Below are 16,933 nucleotides of genomic sequence, written 5' to 3'. Positions count from 1 at the left end.
AAATCTGTTTGTTTGTCTCTCTGTATGTAGCTTTGCATGTAGCAGTTCCAGCATGAGGTGTAACAGTCACCTCTGGAAATTGCAGAGCCGTTGGCAATGATCTTTTCATCTTCACTGTCAACGGGGGTGGTACCAGGGGACTGGAGAGTGGCGAATGTTGTGCCCCTGTTCAAAAAAGGGAATAGGGATAACCCCGGGAATTACAGGCCAGTTAGTCTTACTTCGGTGGTAGGCAAAGTAATGGAAAGGGTACTGAGGGATAGGATTTATGAGTATCTGGAAAGACACTGATTGATTAGGGACAGCCAGCAAGGATTTGTGAAGGGTAGATCTTGCCTTACAAGTCTTATTGAATTCTTTGAGGAGGTGACCAAGCATGTGGATGAGGGTAAAGCAATGGATGTAGTGTACATGGATTTTAGTAAGGCAGTTGATAAGGTTCCCCATGGTAGGCTTATGTGGAAAGTCAGGAGGCATGGGATAGAGGGAAATTTGGCCAGTTGGATAGAGAACTGGCTAACTGGTCAAAGTCAGAGAGTGGTGGTAGATGGTAAATATTCAGCCTGGAGCTCAGTTACAAGTGGAGTTCCACAGGGATCAGTTCTGGGTCCTCTGCTTTTTGTAATTTTTATTAATGACTTGGAAGAGGGAGTCGAAGGGTGGGTCAGTAAATTTGCAGATGATATGAAGATTGGTGGAGTTGTGGATAGTGAGGAGGTCTGTTGTCGGCTGCAAAGGGACTTAGATATGATGCAGAGCTGGGCTGAGGAGTGGCAGATGGAGTTCAACCCTGTCAAGTGTGAGGTTGTCCATTTTGGAAGGACAAATAAGAATGCGGAATACAGGGTTAACGGTAGGGTTCTTAGTAAGGTGGAGGAGCAGAGGGATCTTGGGGTCTATGTTCATAGATCTTTGAAAGTTGCCACTCAGGTGGATAGAGTTTGTAAGAAGGCCTATGGTGTATTAGCGTTCATTAGCAGAGGGATTGAATTCAAGAGTCGTGAAGTGATGTTGCAGCTGTACAGGACCTTGGTTCGGCCACATTTGGAGTACTGTGTGCAGTTCTGGTCACCTTACTTTAGGAAAAATGTGGAAGCTTTGGAGAGGATGCAGAGATGATTTGCTAGAATGTTGCCTGGAATGGAGAATAGGTCTTATGAGGATAGGTTGAGAGTGCTAAGCCTTTTCTCATTGGAATGGCGAAGGATGAGGGGTGACTTGATAGAGGTTTATAACATGATCAGAGGAATAGATAGAGTAGACAGTCAGAAACTTTTTCCCCGGGTACAACAAAGTGTTACAAGGGGACATAAATTTAAGGTGAAGGGTGGAAGGTATAGGGGGGATGTCAGAGGTAGGTTCTTTACCCAGAGAGTGGTGGGGGCATAGAATGCGCTGCCTGTGGGAGTGGCAGAGTCAGAATCATTGGCGACCTTTAAGCGGCAATTGGATAGGTACATGGATGGGTGCTTAAGCTAGGACAAATGTTCGGCACAACATCGTGGGCCGAAGGGCCTGTTCTGTGCTGTATTGTTATATGTTCTAAATTATGTTCTAGTCATGTCTACACAGGATGTAGAAGAATCAATGTCCATGGTGAGAGCCAGCTGCAGCTAGAAACGAGAGGAACAAAACATGTTGAGAGCAATGTGTCATGATGACCATTGGCCCTTGTATACAAAGTCTGCATCCAAATTTATTGAGGTGAATGAGATGGCCAGTGGTTTATGGATCAGGGAGGTTACAGCACACAGGGAACCAATGCATGGGGGTTGGTGAAGGATCAGGGAACCACCAGGTCTCTGTTGTGCATGAGTACGTGTGTCATTCGGTTACAATTTAAAGGGCCTCACACTGGTGGATCCTGTAGCCTCCTCCCTTTTACAGGGTGAGACACCTACCCTACCCACTCTGCGCGTGCTCACAGCCATTTTCTTCCCCATTCCACACTTTTGATTTCTAGTCTCTGCCTCTATCTGTCAGCGAGCCCTGATCATCCCGATTCCCATCCTGGTAGCAATTTCCAGAAACCCAAGGGCTTTGTACCTCCACAGGTCTACATGAGACCTGCCAACCTTAAACCCCCAGCCTCTGGCATATCAGGTGACCATGGCAAATATGGTTATACACTGTTCCCCTACCTTGAAGCCAGGGTGCTCCTGACCATGAACAAATCCCCTTCCCATCCATAATTTACCATATCTCCCCATTGCAGATACTGTTACCCACTTCACAATTGTCATTGTGCTCAGCACGTGGTCCCATTCCCAAAGAATAACTTGTTGAATCTCCTTCCCACAGCAGGGACCCACTTGTCCTGTCCCAACTTCTTTTCCCCTTTGTTTCCGTGGACAGATCCAACAGACAGACTGCGTGATCTAACCAGACAGCCCCAGACAAGAAGTGCCCAGATCCCTGATTAATGGCTGCTCATCTCCTCAACTAAATCAACTCTACCCTCTTGGACTGGCATTATGGAGCCAGAGAACTGACCGTGATGCACTCCACAGGCTCGAGGGGCATGATCCTTCTGGCTGTGAACACTCTGGCTTGATGCCTGATTATAACCCATCTCCTGGAGTGGTATGGGAGGCTGCCCTTGACTTACGGTGTGCTGGGGCCCCCTGACTTTGATACCTCCACCGACTTTGGTGAGAATTATTCCCCTAGGGCTCTGAGAACTGGCTGCCTGCTGATGCACCATGCAGTGTGTTTGCTGCTGAAGCTGTAGGCACACATTGCAGGTGTGAGATTGACATACAACACTGCAGTACAGCAAGATGTCCACCCTCTTGACTGAGGACTACTGCTTAGCTGTATGACTACTAATTGGAGAAAGTGAGGACTGCAGATGCTGGAGATCAGAGCTGAAAATGTGTTGCTGGAAAAGCGCAGCAGGTCAGGCAGCATCCAAGGAGCAGGAGAATCGACGTTTCAGGCATGTGCCCTTCTTCAGGACTAATTGGTCTGGCAGGGCATAGGTGGTGAGCAAACAGGTAGATGCTATATGAGTGAGCACAAAGAAAGCAAGTGAGCAGCTCTGAGATGTAGCCTGGTCTAGTCATGGGCTAGGTCCCTAACCATTCATTCAAACTATACCTGCAGCCTTTCAATGCCAGTGCTCTACAATTCAAGTCTGTACTTCCTGAGCAGTCTGCTAGTGTACCTGTGATGGTCGTAAAAAGCTGGCAAATACCTCTTGTCAAATGTCTGTGGATAAGGGGTGCATGCAGCTCGTGCTTATGAATGGTGCCTTGAGATGCTGTTCAGTCTTATGCAACATGGAGATCATTCTGAACACACTATGAGCTGAGTTGGCCAGGTACCCATTTCGATTACCACATCCAGCTTTCTCAAGGTCCAGCTTGTTTGGCACATTTGGAAAGTTAGGAAGTTGAATATTAATGTGGCCATTTGGGCAAAAGAGCAATAATTCCCTTCAACGAGCAGCTCTGTACTATCTGGCATGAAACTCACTAAGGCACATGTCAGAAACATCTGAGATGGAGGAAGATGCTCCTGTTGTTAAGATGTTATAGAAAGGATATTATTAAGCTAAAGAGTGTTCAGAAGAGATTTGTCAAGAATTTGCTGGGAATGGAAGATTTGAGTTATAAAGTAAGGCTGGATGTGTTGGGACCTTTTTCATTGGAGCATAAGAGGCTGAGAGGTGACCTTATAGAGGTTTATAAATCATAAGGCATATAGATAGGGTTAATGGTAGACATCTTTTTCCTTTAGGATGGGGGATTTCAAGACTAGGGGACAGATTTTTAAAGTGAGAGGAGAGAGATTTAAAAAAGACACGAGGGGCAAATATTTTACACAGAGTATATGCTTCGCATGTAGAATGAACTTCCTGAGGAAGTGGTGGAGATGGGTACAATTGCAACATTTAAAAGACACTTGGATAATAACATGAATAGGAATAGTTTGGAGGGTAAAGGTCAGGAGCAGGTGGGTGCGACTAGTTTAGTTTGGGATTATGTTTGGTAGGGACTGGTTGGATTGAACGGTCTGTTTGTGTTCTGTATGACTTGATCAGGCTCTGAGCCTTGTCCAACTTCTCATCTGATTCTTCCATAAATCTCTCTGGAGCCCATGTCACTCAGAGCCCTGTAAGATTCCTCACTGCAAATCTGGTTCACAAAAGCAGCATTCACTATAAGTACAAGTAGATCAGACTGCTATATGGATGTGTATTGATAATTCCATAGCAAAGAAGGTAAGCATTAGGAAACTAGTCAATAAAGTATCAAAAATAGACTTCGGTAACAAGAAGAATTTGCTAACTATGAAGCCTCAATACAGAATATGTCATATGATGTAGAAAATTCAACCAGGTTTTCTTTAATTGGGGCAAGATTAATAAATGTACTGCTACTTTAGATAGCAGTTGTGATTAAATTAAAGAGCAATTCATGATTTTATTCTTCCTTCTGTTATGCTGTAGATGGTGAATGAAACGTCCCACTGGAAAAAATAACAATAGCAATCAATAAATACAATGCAAAACGAGAAACCCCAGTTATTATGCGAACCCTTTTTGATGTCAGGTGGTACGTGTCATACCCATGAGGTATGTATCTGGTTCAGTCTCCTATTTCATGAACTCTGGTTCCCATCCTATACAACTCCCTATTTTAAAGTGAGTTTGTGTGCACTTTCATCAGTTCATTGCTGAGAGAAGGAGGTTGGAGCAAGCTCTGTAATGGCTTAACAATCGATCACTGTTTCTCTTCTTTATTCCAGTTGCCACCATTAGTTTTTATTGACTCTCACATTCTATCAATAGCAGCCCTCTAAAGGAGCCCTTTGTATTTATGAACCTTTCTGTCCTGTGTGGCTATCGCACTCTATCATTCGAATGGCCTTTCCGGCCCGAGATGGACGGCCACTCTGTCACTGCTTTCAATTCAGGCTTTAAAACCAATTACTTTCTTATTAAAACTGGTGTGGGTCCTACAGGCAGGGCTGAGTCAGGAGCACAGACCCCTGATGGCAAGCATCTGTCACCCAGGGAACGAGATAAGTCGTTCGATGTGTCAGGGTTAATAGAAATTTAGTGCCTGAGGCCATGTCCAGACAAAGGGACTGTTGTGACTGCATTATCAGTGTGAGCGATTTATACACATTCCATACTAGTACTTCACAGCACCACAGTAGAAACCTCCCTCAATACTGCAATGCTAACATTGTTTGTGAAAGGATGTGTACAATGGACGCTACATGTTAATTTTAGTAAACAATGCAGTAAACATTAATGTCCCAACGTTCTTGTCTTCAGAAATGTGTAATTGAACAGATTTCTGTTAATTAGGTTCAAATCTTTATTGGTTTATGGCAAAAGGATATTAAAATATATTGTTGATGCTATTTTTAAATATCTAGTACAGTATCACCCTCAGACCTCCACCTTCTGAATTTTGAAACAGTTAGTCCGCTTTTTAAACATATTTTAGAATTACATTCCATAGGGGATAGAAAATACTGAGGACAATGTTAGATAATGTTAATAACAACCTGTACAACTATAGCGACAACATTATTTCCTCAATTATACACAAAACACATTGTGGAAATGCAAGTTCATGTTGGGTGTCACAATAATAATGATTTTGTATCTTTTACAGTGCAGTTTTCTTCACATGAAAGCTTTGCAAGACTATAGGATGCAGGCCTAAACTAATCAGCACTTGACCGTTGCCAATAGGTGTATTGTAATAGAATATTTTTAATGGAAATGAGAAAACTCCCGTAAACAATAATTATAACCATATTTACATAGGTACAGAGCAGCTAAAATAAAATGGCCAATTATACACATTATTTTAACAACTGGGTATTTGATTTTGAAACAAATGTTATTTTTAGTCACTAAGTCGTTGCTTCCACGTTTGTAACTTGGATTCAAATATGGAGCAAACAGATATGATATAAGTCCCTGTACAAGACGTAAGCAAACTTTGTTGGACCATTATCTTTTTAATACTTAAACCTAGAGTGGCGGTTTGCAAACGTGCCTTATCTCAGCCGTTAGGGAGCTAAAGTCGTATGTATCTTTTCAACCTACCTTCTACTCACTGAGCATGTTTGCAGGTTAACTGAGCTTTACATTTAGATAAACTCTGATTGGGAAATGAGAGTATCACATTATAAAGGGTGGGATTCCCATCTATATTTTATTTGATAAATACATTTCCTATAGCCATTTGATGAGACAGAACTGAAGTATTGATGATTTGGAGACATTTTGTTAAAGCGTTTTGGTTTGCACTCATTAAGACAATTCACAAGAATAGTAATTCAAGGGAACAACCAACATTTATATTAATGGGCTGATTGGATAGCAAGTGGCCTCCGACTATTAGAGATGTTGCTGCGGTGAATGCACAAATTAACAATTAATGTTTCTTTTCAACAAGACTCAAATCTATTTCTATGAAAGCATTTCATTTGCTTAGTTCATTTGTGTTGTAATAATCCAACCATGATGGTTCCACACCAGGTCTGGTCACAGTTCTGGAGAGAGAGAATGTGATTGCTTAAGATTGCTGATCTTTCATCAGAACATGAAAAACTTAGATACAACAGGTCTTGAGCAGGTCTTGAGCTGGGAATGGGGTAAAGGAACCATATGTTAAGGCAGAAGGTAGCAGATATCAAATGACGACATTAATCTCTCTTGCCTTACATCCTATAGCTGACCTTTCTTTTTGATCATTTGAAAGGTATTAGGAACTTGGAGTTTTATTTTATAAAACTTTATTTAATCCTGAGATCTGCCCATAGTAGTTATGGGATATTAAGTGAGTAGGTGTGGTATGTGCAAAAGATAGTGCTGGGAATGCATGGGATGGTATGAGTTGGCATTAAACAGGTATGGGGCTTCAATGGGCCATGAACTTAGATAAAGGAGCATAGGTTTCCATGAGGCTTATAAGGACCATGTGAATTGGAAAAGGGCCATACCTTGATACAGGGTTTAAGGGCCCATGATATTGGTTGGGTGGTTGTTATAACTTGCAATGGGGATCATAGAACATAGAATATAGAACATAGAAGAATACAGCGCAGTACAGGCCCTTCGGCCCTCGATGTTGCGCCGATCAAAGCCCACCTAACCTACACTAACCCACTATCCTCCATATACCTATCCAATGCCCGCTTAAATACCCATAAAGAGGGAGAGTCCACTACTGCTACTGGCAGGGCATTCCATGAACTTACGACTCGCTGAGTGAAGAACCTACCCCTAACATCTGTCCTATATCTACCCCCCCTTAATTTAAAGCTATGCCCCCTTGTCATAGCTGACTCCATACGTGGAAAAAGGTTCCCACTGTCAACCCTATCTAACCTCCTAATCATCTTGTACACCTCTATCAAATCACCCCTAAACCTTCTTTTCTCCAATGAAAACAACCCCAAGTGCCTCAGCCTTTCCTCATAGGATCTTCCTACCATACCAGGCAACATCCTGGTAAACTTCCTCTGCACCCGTTCCAGTGCCTCCACATCCTTCCTATAGTATGGCGACCAAAACTGCACACAATATTCCAGATGCGGCCGCACCAGAGTCTTATACAACTGCAGCATGACCTCAGGACTCCGGAACTCAATTCCTCTACCAATAAAAGCCAGTACGCCATATGCCTTCTTCACTGCACTATTTACCTGGGTGGCAACTTTCAGAGATCTGTGTACATGGACACCAAGATCCCTCTGCTCTTCCACACTACCAAGTAGTCTACCATTAGCCCAGTAATCCATCTTTTTATTACTCTTACCAAAGTGAATCACTTTATACTTAGCTACATTGAATTCCATTTGCCACCTTTCTGCCCAGCTCTGTAGCTTCTCTATATCCCGCTGTAACCTGCCATATCCTTCCTCACTGTCTACAACTCCTCCGACTTTCGTATCATCCGCAAACTTGCTCACCCAACCTTCTAACCCTTCCTCCAGGTCATTTATAAAAATGACAAACAGCAATGGTCCCAAAACAGATCCTTGCGGAACACCGCTAGTGACGGCCTCCAAGATGAACCTTTGCCATCAACTACTACCCTCTGTCTTCTTCCAGAGAGCCAATTCCTAATCCAAACCTCCAACTCACCCTCAATGCCATATCTCTGTATTTTCTGCAGTAGCCTACCATGGGGGACCTTATCAAACGCCTTACTAAAATCCATATATACCACATCTACCGCTTTCCCCTCATCTACCTCCTTAGTCACCTTCTCAAAGAATTCAATAAGGTTTGTGAGGCACGACCTGCCCTTCACAAAACCATGCTGACTATCCTTGATCACATTATTCCTATCCAAATGTTCATAAATCCTATCCCTTACAATTCTCTCTAAGACTTTGCCCACAACAGAAGTTAGACTCACTGGCCTATAGTTACTAGGATTATCCCTACTCCCCTTCTTGAACAAGGGAACCACGTTTGCTAGCCTCCAGTCCTCTGGCACTACTCCTATCGACAAAGAGGACACAAAAATCAAGGCCAATGGCTCTGCAATCTCCTCCCTTGCTTCCCAGAGAATCCTAGGATAAATGCCATCAGGCCCAGGGGACTTATCTATTTTCACCCTTGCCAGAATTTCCAACACCTCTTCTCTACATATCTCAAAGCCATCCATTCTACTTATTCGTGCCCCAGTATTCATATCGACAACAATGTCCTGTTCCTGAGTGAATACTGACGAAAAGTATTCATTCAGCGCCTCCCCAATCTCTTCAGCCTCCACACGCAACTTCCCATTACTATCCTTGATTGGACCTATTCCTTCCCTAGTCATTCTTTTATTCCTAACATACCTATAGAAAGCCTTAGGGTTTTCCCTAATCCTACCCACTAAGGACCTTTCATGTCCCCTCCTTGCTGCTCTTAGCTCTCTCTTCAGGTCCTTCCGGGCTACCTTATAACTCTCAATCGCCCCTATTGAACCTTCACGCCTCATCTTTACAAAGGCCGCCCTCTTCCATTTAACAAGGGATTCCAACTCCTTATTAAACCACGGCTCCCTCACACGACCCTTTCCTCCCTGCCTGATAGGTACGTACTTATCAAGGACACTCAATAGTTGCTCCTTGAACAAGTTCCACATATCAATTACAGATCAAGAGGGACAGGGGATGAATAGAGAGTATGGAATGGCATGGCTTGGCATGGATGGTCATAGGGTCTTTGTGATGAGATGAGAGGGGTGATGGGTATGGAGTAGAGGGATGACCCATGCTTTAATAAACTTTCAGCACAGTGCTGGCTTCCCAAAGCTGAACTTCCAGATAGACCACCTCAGAACCCAGCAACTCCATGTCCTTTGGGGTCGGTCACCCCAATTTCTAACCTCGGTGACACACTAGACCAAAAGTTGAAAGTGTGGACAGACATTTGAAAATGTCAGTTTTGTAGAAATGGGAATTTCTCCAACTCTGTGCACATGAACTGGAATGTGAAATCAGGCCGGATGAATGACTCTTTCCTATGCTTCCCAAAAGACAGCTAAGCATGCCATCAGACCATACAATGGCTTGTTTTGTCCATTGAGCTCAAATGGCCAGAACTATAGAATCATAGAATTTTGTAGTATAGATGGAGGACATTTGACCTATCATGCCTGTACTGGCTCCTGAAAGAGCTACACTGCGAGTCCCACTCTGCAGTCCTATCTCAGCAGTCCTCTACATTCATCACTTCCAAATATATATCCAGCTTTCCTTCAAAATTTCCTATGGAATTCACCTCCCGCACTCTCCCAGCCAGCACATTCCCGAATTCTAAAAACTCTGAGTCAAGAATTTTCTTCTCAACCTAGCTCTTTTGCTGACAATCTTGAAATTGTGACCCCTAGTTACTGGCTTACAAACTAGCTGAAACAGAACATCTTTTTTTACCCTGTCAAACTGTTCATAATCTTGAACACCTCAGTAAAGTCACCTCCGAACCTTACCTGCTCCAAGGAGAATAAGCCCAATTTCTCCTTGTATCCAGAATTCCTCATTCCACGTGTCATTCTAGCTTGACTGACTATGTGGAGGATCTAGAACTATAAAGTATTATTTGCATGCGCCATTGCATCTAAATGTGCCCTTCCATTCCTTAGAAATGTGAATCCCAGAGAATGTTTCAGTTACAGCGAAACATAATGGATAGGATAATCAGGTTCAACCCATTATAATCACCTTGTTATGTTAATGGATTCATAATCAAGGAGGATATGAGATTGTTACAATAGGTAACAATAGAAGGCACAGATTTGGAGGGCAGTTTGCAAACATCAATTTTGTCAGTTTTAAGGTATGTGTTTAACAGTAAGAGTGATAGTAATACCAGAGAACAGTAAAAGTAGCAGCAGACAACAGTGACAGCCTCACACAGTAGGCAACTTCTCAGAAAACAAGTTCAATAAAGGGATTGGAAGAACCAAATTGGACCAACTAAACTGGAGGAACAGCAGGAACAGAATCAGCTACTTGTCAGAAGTAGTAATTAAACTGTACAAGTTCAGATCAGAAGACACTGTTTCTGAGGATAGCTCTGTATTTAACTTAATAGGGACACGGCAAGTTTGTGAATGTCAAGCTTTTAAAAAGAGTTGTGAACATTGACGATTTTATTCATTCAGTTGGGTTCAAATCAGATCCTATGGTTAAGGCATAAGAGCAGAACAGTTGATTCACAAACCTACAGCTTCCAATAAATTGTTAAACTTTGACAGTTTGGGAAGAATTATCCCAATTCCGGATTGTCCAGGCACTTGAACCTGAACTCATTGGGTGTTCAATCCTTTGAATTACTGGAACCAGGACAGAATTTTCTGAATGCAGGGTTAGCAGGAAAGATGAGACAGTTTTAAGGTTGGGAGCCCATTTTTGGAATGGACAATTTGATCAGTGGCCCCTTAATCCAGCAATGGCATTAGCATTCCTCCTTTCAGTGTCATGATGTGGCCATTCTGTCAAAGGAAGGACATGGTGTGGGTTACAGACAAATGTGGGATTTTTAATGCTAGAAACCACAGCAATGCAGAGGAGGACTGGGAAGGCTGTTCCTCTATCTTCCATCTCTTACCTAGAGGCCCTGCTGCAAGACCTGAGGGGCCGCAGTAAGATAAGCCCTTCCCATGAGATGAGGAAGAAGACAACCTCTCCAGTTTGGAGGCTGGAAGTATGGATAGATGAGGGTGGGATATCAGTAAAGTGTTGTGTTGTCTCCAGTGTGCACTAGATCTAGACCTCAGGAAGATATGCTAAATGAATGACATAAAAGTGTTAAGTGCCCATATTATAACGTGATCAGCATCCTGAGAACCACCACCCGTTTCTCGGTATCACCTCAGATCCCCAGCTGAGCAGTCAACACTCACCTTCATCCAACTACCTCACAATCAACCTCAGGATACTCTTCAGGCATTCACACCTCTCTTCTTTCAGGACAAGCTTGCACACAATTTGACACAAGTCAGAGACAGGCCATCAAGTGACAGTGACTTCGTTGGCTGTTATTAGAGTATGACCAGCTGCCCATCTGGGAAGGCGCTACAGTTTATTGTGAGGGGCGGAGCCACCTGAGGCACAGCTGCTCAGCCATTTTGTGAAAAATGTTCTCCTGCCTGTAGACCCTGTGCTGAAAGCCTCACCTCATTTCAGCTGGTGACAACGCCACATGAGGGGTATACGGGTTCGGAGAAGGTAGCTGGAGAAGTTGCTGATGCTGGGGCTGCTTCAGCTGATGTTGGCTGCAATAGTGTTACTTCTGGTCTTTTGCCCCCAGTAGCTCAATGTGAAGGTGTTTAAGCAGATCCCGTGCTGCGTTGAGGGTGGACAACAAAGAAACAAAGCTGAGGGAGAGTGTAGTGCCAGACAGGTGAAACACCTTCCAGGAAGTTGACAAAATCTTATCAAGCAGTAACAAGATTGAGAGAAATTGCTTTGATCAGTCAATTCTACTTGGACATAGCTGGAGCTCATCTTTGTAACTGCTCAAAGGCTTCCTCAGCTTAAAGAAGTGTTTCCTACACTACACTCACCTCAGTGACCCTGGTAAATTGCTGACAGATTGAGAAACAGATCCCCTGACTTGGAAATCCAGAAGCCTACATAATTACCTGAATAAATTACTCAACTTATCAGGGAGCTCTTTGCTTTCCTGCAATCCTGCAGAGTGAGATCCTGGCGGGGAACAATGTCCGTGGATTTAGCAACTCACAAACACAATAACCAAGTTCCTCTTATCAGGGAAAACTCATCCTCTTGTTTTCAATATTATTGTTAGTGGTTTCATTTCTTTATAAGAAGGTAAGTCAGCCTCAGGTAAAGAAACCAACAAAATCCAATTAAAATGCTGCACAGAAGTGGTGCTTTAGTGGAAATAGCAATACTATTAGTTTGATAAATTCCAGAAGAACAGATCAAAGCTGCTACATCAAAGCCCATCGATCTGAATTATTCCTGTATAGAAAGTAGTAAACAAAAGCAAACTTCAAAGGTATATTTGCCTGAGCTGTTGCTCTTTACTGTAGGGAGATTGATTCAAACAAGCTTGTTTTGTTCGTGACAGCCCCAGCCTGTTCAATCGCTGTTTTCTGGAAGTGTTTGTATTCTGTTTTGAATTAGCATCTTTGCTGTTTTTCTCCAGCTCGTCAAAGAAAGAGATGATTTAATGTAAGGGAGTGGGTCACTTTCCTTTTAAGGTTTGCCGATCAGTATAGATACCGAATAAAGCTCTCTCTATTCTGACCAAACTTGGGACAGTATCACTATTATAGCAGTGTGGTAATTTGTTTCCATTGCCTACATCAATTATCCTATCCTTGGATAAAGCTGAGTAAGTTACACTGATGATTAGTGCCAAAGTATGGGCAGTTTTGTGAAATGTCTATAAGAAAGTAGAATGACCAAGCCTATCACACAAAGGATTTCCACAGCCACAGGAATCTTTCATCCCTTCAGTCTAGACTGACGTTGAAATAAGGTCTCAATGGTTTGTTTCGAACACACTATCACCAACAAACCCCTACCCCCACTCCCTCCCTATAGCAACCTCCCATGCACCATCCTGCTTCCACTCATGCCTTTATTGGAAAATTAAGTAATCCTTCCAGTCTACTACTTCCCATTACTAAATCCTTAACTTATCCTTTTTATATTTGAATTGTGCTTTCCCATAAACAGGAACAGTGGAACTACAAAGCCTCAAACATAGAAACGTAGCTGCGTATCTGGAATCATCAGGTCTGCATTTGTATATTGTGCAGTGCAATTTGCCATCGGATGTTGTGGTTTTGATTCTTTTGTAGAATGGCCCTAATATAGAAGGTGATGTTTCATTTGGACTTCAGATTCAGTAACAAATATAGTCAAAAATGTTGAAAGAATAATAAATAATGGTGTCACAAATGAGCCAGAGGATGTTAAGAACTGTATAAATAGTTTTGTAAATATGAGAAAGAAGAAATAGTACCTTTCTCATTACAGTTTTGACAGAAAATAAACAGCTATTTGTTTCTCAGATGATTAGGAGTTTCATTTCTTCTGCATAAACCACCTGGAAACAACCAAACTTTAGCCTGGGCCCAAACACTTCATACCCCACTTCACTTCTGAGACATTTCAATAGACTTGCCTGTCCAAAAATGTATCTATTCAAATCTTAACCTTTACAACTTTCTTCCACGCTAGAGGGCCCCTGAGTAACTTATTTTAACAGTACACCACTAGCAACAGGACACAATTTTCCCTTAGTTAAGCGTTTGTCCTTTACTGTCCTCCTTTATTAGAACACTGTATTCAGTATGCTCTTGGGTGTAGTCAAGATCTTTCTTTGATGGTCTTAAATTCTTTAATTTTTTTTATTTTATGCAACAGAACAAAATACACACAGTTAACAATAAACAAAAGGCAGTAGTTCACAAAGAACCACTATTTACAGGGGAAGTGGCAGCAAGGCCAAACCCCAAACCTCATTGTTCAATCAGTTAATATGGAAATGAGGGCAAACCCTCAAATCCCTTAAATTCCTTCATGAAGTTACTGCTAAACTGCCACTTGAGTGTTGCTGTTGGTAACAGTTCTGTTTCTGGGACAGTCACCCAGAAATCCAGACTGATCACCTGGAGCTATAGCTTCCCCACAGACTATAAGGTTAGTTTCTGTAATGGTAACTGCCAGATTGACATAAAAACCCACATGCTTTACTAAAGTCTGTTATAGAGCAAAATCCACTGTTTCCTCCAAATTCTTTTCATTGTGCCTGGCCAAATCATTTGAGAGTGTTGTATTTTAAATGCTTTGTGCAATGACCAGTGCAATTATATTTAAGTCAACAATTTGTGTGATACTTTTTGAGTGGCTGCAAACAGTTTAGAGATACTGGTCCTTATCCAGTCTGGCCTGTACAAACACACATCTCCAAGCAATGTGGTTGATTCTGAAATGGTCTAATATGGCATGAAGCAATAAATGCTGGCCTTACTAATGATATCACACCTTATGGAAGAATATTTTTAAAAATCCAATGTAAACACCCACAGATTTTACTCAAGTTTCATATAATTCATGATAATTCCACTTACCAACTTAGTTACCTTTTGTATTACCTCTGAGGCCAAGATGACTTCATTTATTGGCTTTCCAGCATCTGAAACAATGTTCAAGTGAGATCAGAGTATTGCTTTATACTGTTAATCGTTTAAAATTAGACCTCTGCTCTATTCCTTGATTTGCATATTTAATTTGTCTTTTCTGCCACTGATTGTGGAAAAGACTTTGTATTTCTTTGCATTAAATAACAGAGGTTCCCAACGTATTGGCTCAATCCGAAACTGTCCAGATTGCTCAGTGACATAGCTGCTCAGTGGTATTTACATCCCTTCCCAGTTTGGGCTGATCAGCAAACTTTGAAAGCTTTAATAAAATCCTTCCTTCCAGTCACTGATAGACTTGAAAAATATTACTAGTCCCAGCAGGTCACTTATTTGTGTGTAGATACTGGTTCAAGATATAATTGGGCAATAAGTGACTTGTCAAACTAGAAATAAGCTAATTGACCAAGACAGTTGCACTTGTGCTTTTAATCATTCCATTAATACCTGACCTTGTAAGCCACTGTGTACATAGCCATTATTTATAAATCTGCTCTGACAGGTAAAGCATTCCTTCTACAGTTATCGTGTGTTATGAATAGGTGAGAAAAATGATTGACTCCTTTTGCTTTAACACCCTCTTTGTTGGTTGGAGCAACTATATTTATTTTCCTTTTTGGTACACAGCTATCACGTCTCAATTAAACGTACATAACCAGATCAAAACTGAAGGAGCCAATTCCATGATTTTATTATGAAAGAGAACAGCATTTTATTGCCTATTAAACCTGAGAAAAATAAGAAAATGCTAATTCAAACACATATACAAAACCTAGGGAATAAAAGTGTTAAAAGAAAGAGATAGGGAGTGTGTCTATATGGACAGGAAGGTAAAATCAATTGCTGTTTACATCTTTAAGAGTCTTTGATGTTGCAGAATAAAATCTGAGTCTCAATTGTTTAGCCATTATCTTGTTTCCTGAGTCATGGCAAATCTTTAAGATTACCTCAATTTCTTGTGAAGTTGCTTTTTCAACAGATATTTTTGGAGTTTGAGAGAGGGAGAGGACGTGTTAGAATTCTTGCTGAGTCCATGTTGCTTTCCCTTCCTTTTATTGCTCAATGATTGCTGTTAGCTTATCATTTCTTTGAGGATTCTGGTGACTATGTCATTATTTCATTTCAAGCTGGATAGTTGTTGGCAACTTGTCATCTCTCTATATAGTTATCAGGCAAGTGTGAGTAAAAAGAGAGATGCAAATTTCTTGATGTCTCTTGATTAAATTGGTAATCCCAACTTCAGTTTCATATGGGCCAATCTGATTACTACTGCAGCCACTTTAGGTCAATCATATCCTTTTTTAAAACAGTGTTTATTCCTTACAGGTCTTGGGTATTAAAATTAAATGATAAAAATTGAATTTTGGTAGTTTATTTTCACTACAATCAAATTCCAGTCAAATACTGCTGATTTGGATCTGGGAGTATATTGGGGCAATAATATTACAGGAAATGCAATCAAATATAAAAAAACAGCCAATCAGAATTCAAAACGGGATGTTCCCTTTTATATTTTTTAAAATAATGGGTTCAAACTAGTCACGTGACCCAGTGTGGATGGGCAATTGCTATCAATGGCTGCCGTCAGTATTTCAAGTACCTGAACCACATCCGACCTCAGAAATCACTTGTTCCGGCTCGTCATCTGATTTTAATGAACCTGGAATGAACCAAAGCTCTGAGGAATTAAAGTAAACAGACATTTAACCTCTGACCTTTACTGCTTATCATCTGAGTTCAAAACAGTGTCATTCAGTCGCATCCAGTTTGGTATTTCTTATAAGTGTAAACAGTGTCTGTAAATCATGGGAATCAGTTGCATTAGACAGTAGCAAACTGGAATGTAGCATTAGAAAAAGGAACTTGCAGCATCACGCCCTACATTATGGATCTTGGAAAAACAAAACTAAAATAAATGCATTTGAAGAATACATAAGATATCATGATCCAACGTTCTTACAATATAAGTGACTAGAAATGTTCTCTGATCAGATTTCCTACTATTACCATTTGCTTATGCAGTATTTTAGAAGGTAACAGTGATATTTGCGTGTCGAAAAACTACGAATATAAAAGATTTGGCAGCACCTTGTTTAGTAACCGGCATTGTGAAAGATATCATCAACAATACACATTCTACATGACTTTCATAGCTGTTCTGCAATTTAGATTTTAAGTGAGATTTTTTATTACATCTTTCAGGATGCACAGACAATCCCAGGAACTCTGTTATATCTGATGATATTATACAAAAATTAATTAGATCCATCTGGACGAAA

The sequence above is a fragment of the Chiloscyllium punctatum genome, chromosome 27 (genome assembly GCF_047496795.1).
Source record: "Chiloscyllium punctatum isolate Juve2018m chromosome 27, sChiPun1.3, whole genome shotgun sequence".
Classification (NCBI taxonomy): domain Eukaryota; kingdom Metazoa; phylum Chordata; class Chondrichthyes; order Orectolobiformes; family Hemiscylliidae; genus Chiloscyllium; species Chiloscyllium punctatum.
This window is presented reverse-complemented; position numbering follows the sequence as displayed.